The sequence below is a fragment of the Vollenhovia emeryi genome, unplaced genomic scaffold (assembly GCF_000949405.1).
Source record: "Vollenhovia emeryi isolate VEMERY1.0 unplaced genomic scaffold, V.emery_V1.0 DF939518.1, whole genome shotgun sequence".
In the NCBI taxonomy this organism is placed as follows: domain Eukaryota; kingdom Metazoa; phylum Arthropoda; class Insecta; order Hymenoptera; family Formicidae; genus Vollenhovia; species Vollenhovia emeryi.
The window spans coordinates 31958-37170 of record NW_011966848.1 but is presented as its reverse complement, the minus strand read 5'-3'; positions in this window follow the sequence as shown (position 1 = coordinate 37170).

The following is a 5213-nucleotide window of genomic DNA, read 5'->3' as shown; positions in this document are numbered from 1 at the left end:
TTGTGGACTGCGAATTTCCGTGTCAAAAAATATGTGTGCAAATGAACAAGATAAGAGTGGTGCATTCTTTCATTAAAATAATTAATTATTTTTATTATATAAATGCCAATATAAAAAGTTAAATGTGAAGGATTTGTACGTTTTTCTTATATTTATGTTTCAAAATGGTATAACTTTTTAGGGTTAAGTTGGGTTACAATGAAGTTACTTTTCCGTTTTTGTATAAGTCTTGTAGTAATAATCGGTACTAGAATGATCTCCAACTTTGCGCAACCTTCGGTGTAATAATTACTTCGCTTACACTTGGCGCGAGACACTACCGTGTCTCGTAATAAAAAGTCAAATATGCAGCGTAACTCGTCATGATATACTGCATTCTGCATTATGGTTAAAATAAATATAAAATTTAAATCAGATTGTAACTTAAATGCCATATTTTAGGACCTGGCAAGGTGGTGGCCATTATATTGCTATGTGAATCCATATACCGTATTTTCCTACCCTGTACTGTGCGCCGTTACTATCGGACATATAACACAGATTTCCCCTAGGTGGGATCATTATCGTCAGTGAATTCACGTGTTCTATCGTCATTAATCATACTTATAATTAAAGGAAGTCAACACAAAATTCATCAAACACTAGAAATTCTCGATATTTTTCCTTATGCGCGTCTTTCGCAATCCGGACCACTGTGCGTCGTCCTCGAAGTCGTCCTCGAAATCTTCGGCGACAAGACGTACCCCGAAAACTCCCTGTACCGCGGGAACAACTGGTTCGTCATCTCCAGAACCACTGTCCTCGAAATCAAATCGAGAATTCACACTCTCAATCGACCGAGGGTCGAGAGAACGCATATCGAGAGCAATATTGAACTATAAGCCGCAATGATCTGCTAACGACTAAATGACCGAGTACTAACGACAGTAGCAAGCAACGATTAAAATATCTAAGCTATCGCGAAGATAGTTAAAAGAGGTCGTGGTAAACTATAGTATACCTGATAAGACCACCCTTCAGAGACAAAAGAAAGACACGTCTGAGCAATAGAAGACGATTAGACCGCGTAAGAGAACGCTAAAGAAAGTAATGCGAACCTTTAACTTACAGAGTAACGATATTGATATACTACGCAATGGCAACAGAAAATCCTGACACAGCACCACCGTACGAAGTGACACCATTCGATACACAACCTGGGATATACTTTGAAAAAGCAGGAAGAATGCATCCCGTCGAAACCTCATGGAAATTAGTGATAAAAACGGATCTCACCCCTCTAAACACGCGACTGAGACAGGTAACGCAATACGTTGAACGCACCGAAGCTATGTGTAACAGATTACTAGCTCATGATAGCACGTGTAAAAACCTCCACGCAAAAATAAGCAAAGGAGAGCAGAGAATACAGCAACTCATAAAAAGAGTTAAGACAATGTACAAAATACCGAATAAGCGACGTGGAATAATAGACGGAATAGGTTCTATAGCAAAAACACTTTTCGTAACAATGGACGCAGACGACGAAAAACTAATAAACGAACAAATCTCATTACTACAAGAGGCGGACAAAGCGACAAAACATGCGCTACAAAATCAGTTGAGAGTAATAAACTCAACACTAACACATATCGACGACCTAGAAAAAGCCATAGAACAAAACGAAAATATCTTAAAGGGACTAATAGAAAAAATACAAAGTCAACTAGTGACACATAGCCGACGACATGATTTAGACGAACACTACACGTTAATTAACACCATCATAAACGACTTAACACGTGACACCATAGACACATTAGACTATATAACATACATTAAAGAAGGAAATCTACACCCCAGACTAACACCGATAGAAAGTATAATTGACAGCCTAAAAGACGCAGCGATAAATCTACCGCAAGGACTGTACTTCCCATTTAACTTACGACGAGGAAGAATGGTTAGACATAGAAAAAATTACGACAATTACCGCATATTGCGACGGTTCAAATATATTCACTATCCTACAATTCCCTCTCGCAACGACGCCGACGTACGAAATATTACACGTCATATCATTACCGGTACATAGCCATGACAACATTTTCGCGTCGATAGAAGTAAACTACGAATGGATAGGGATAGATACCGAAAATCACACCTATGTAACACTTGAGAACTTGCACGAATGTACTAAAATAAATTCGGAATATCTGTGCGAACGAAATTATATTGTTAATAGATTAATTATCTACAAGCGCGATCTGCGAAACAGACATGTATATGTATAACAACGATGAACACTGTAATAAAAAATACACCCTAGCGACCGAAATTATATGGATTCCGACAAAAAATTCTTGGTTATATTCCACGTCTGGAAATGTACTAATGACGCTACAGTGCAAAAACTATCCAGAATCAAAATATACTATCGTTAATACAGGAAAGATAACGCTAAGAGAAAATTGCAAATTGATTACAGTAAGTAAAATCATCAACTCAAAAAAAGTGACGCAGACAAAAACCATAGAGACATATTTGCCAAGCACCAAAATTAAATTAGTACAAGATGACGTAAAATACGAAAACGGTACGAACAAAATAACGTTAGAAAAACTTACAAACCCGACCGACCTAGCGTACTTAAAAAGAAATATCAACAAGATAAAAGAAGAATTGGAAAATAGCCAAGAACCCTTTTATCACCATAAGCAATTTATATACCCTATGACAACGAGCGGAATTACCATTTTTTTAATAGCAATAATAATAACATATGTAATAATAAAGAAACTAAAAAACAAAAAAGGGAACGTAACGAAGCCCGCTGCCATAGAGGAAGATAATAAAGTGTAAGCATAGACTTAAACATATAGTAGCAAAAACATGTAAACTTTATCATTAAGTGGGTATAAAAATAAAGTTCGCCTCCTCACTTTCTTTCCATTAGGGGGGAAGGGTGTCATGAGTGCGATATACCGCACATCAGACGACGACCTAGCACGCGGCAAGGTATCAGATAACACCTGCCGCATGCGACGAAGACGAGTATCCGGAGCAAAGTACGAAACCATCGAAGCCGCGCATACCGTTGCTAACGGAAGAACTGCTTACTAAACAATAAACGGCCTGACAACAGGGCCAAGCGCGATTGATATAAAATGGAATGGAAAGGAAGGAAGGCAGATCAATCTGAATTAAGTAACGAAGCGGTTAACTACTGTTAACGCAAATGTAAGAATTATACTAGTTTTTTAATAAAGAAGACTTTTTATTTAACACGGTTGTTGAATCGTCGACCTAGAGTCGTTGTGTGAACCCGGCAAACGATCCCGAATCACATCCCGTGCCCCGACTGCGTCGAGATGCACAACAGAAGAGATTAGGAAGGGAGAGGGTGATGTGAAGGAAAAGGGCGAGAGTAGAGGGTAGAAAGGACAAGGGTAGAGAGGGAAAAAGGAAGGGAGGTAAGAGTGGAGAATAGAAGGATGTGGGTGGATGGGAGGGAATGGAGATGGATAGGAGGAGAAGAGGGAAGGGGAGAGGAGCGGAGAAAGCTATAGAATTGTTTAATTACAGGAAGGAAGGAGAGGATGAGAAGGAGAAGAAAGCAGGAAGACAGAAGCAAAGGGAGGAGAAGTGGAGGACAGAAGAGGGACGAGAGGAAAGGAGGGAGAGAAGGAGAGGAGGGAACGGAATAAGAAAGGCGAGGACGTAGGGAGCGGGGTAAAAAGAATGTAATGGTGGCTAAGGGCCAGGCCGCGTGGAGAAGGGAGAAGGTGGCAGGAATGTAAAGGGTTTGGGTACGCTCCCTATAAAAGCGCCACTTTTGCCCGAAAGGGGAATAAAGTGACCTACCTATGTAAAGCATTTTTTTTTATTTTTTACATCTGTTACTATAGAAAAAATCCGTTCTGCTTCGGCATTAAAGTGAGGAAAAGAAAGAACTGACTCGACTAATAATTCTAAATTTGGAAAGATCTTTTCCTCGTTAAAATCTTTATAGTTTAATATCTTTTTCCACATTTTATCAATCTCCTAATTAGCTAATTCTTCTTTCATTATATCATTACAAGTAGTTGGTAAAATTTACAATTCTGATTTTAATTTTATAATATTAATATTTCTATCTATGCGCATAGCAATAGATGATAAATCTTAAACTTTAATACTTTCATTATAAAGTGCAATTTTTGGATAAAAAAAAATTAACTCTTCAAAAAGTGTATCGTTATATATGTATCGCAATTGTTTTAACATTTCTTTAAGTGCTGTTTCATAAAACCCTAAACATTTTAATTTTATTTCTTGAACAAATTCTAAAGGCCGAATTTTCAAAAAGCTTTTACATTCTAGTCCCACATATACATCAGTGAGATGCAGAGATGTGCATTATTTGAAATAGATACATTTAAAATAAAAATCCAAAATATAAAATGCCTATTTGGTATTTTGCATTTAAAATACATTTTTAACAAATATTTTACATTTCTATTTAAATAGTTTTTATTGCTCATTTTCTATTTTAAATGCATTTTTCTCTCAAACTAAAAAAGTTAATCAAAATATTAATAACCGCTATGGTTTGAAATGCATTTAGTGCTGAAATCTATAGTTTATCCAACAGTCAGAAAAATATTTCTTAAATTTAATACATGCCTCTCGAGTTCAGCGCCAGTAGAACGCCTTTTCTCGTACGGCTGATTAATTATGAGACCTCACAGACGAAAAATGGGAGATTTGCTCTTTGAAAAACTTGTTCTTTTAAAAGCATCACGTTCCGTTTCTAAGAGTAAAGAGCATTACAAAATATGATTTTAAAAGAATAATTTATATAGACAAACACCTTTCGAAACATTATAAACAAACATTTTTGTAATCCTTTTGTAAGTTTTATGTTAAAAGAAATAAAATTTTAAGTATTTACAAAGTATAAGAAATAATAATTCACATATGGGTAATTCTGGTTTAAATCGGCCGAATTTAGATAGCTTTTGAAAGTCTATTATTGAAATTGCTTGACAATTTTCTAAATAAAATATACCCAAAAAGAGGCATACTTTTTAAAAACTCAGCCGCCATTGGCTGACCCCCTCCCTCTGACTACCCCGCCCTCTGACTACCCCCCCCCCTTCCCCCCAAGAAGGAGTATAAAAGGACGAGCGCAACGCGAGCTCAGTATCAGAGTCTCCCAGCCCTGATGATGCAGACTGCAACGCCTGCGAAAT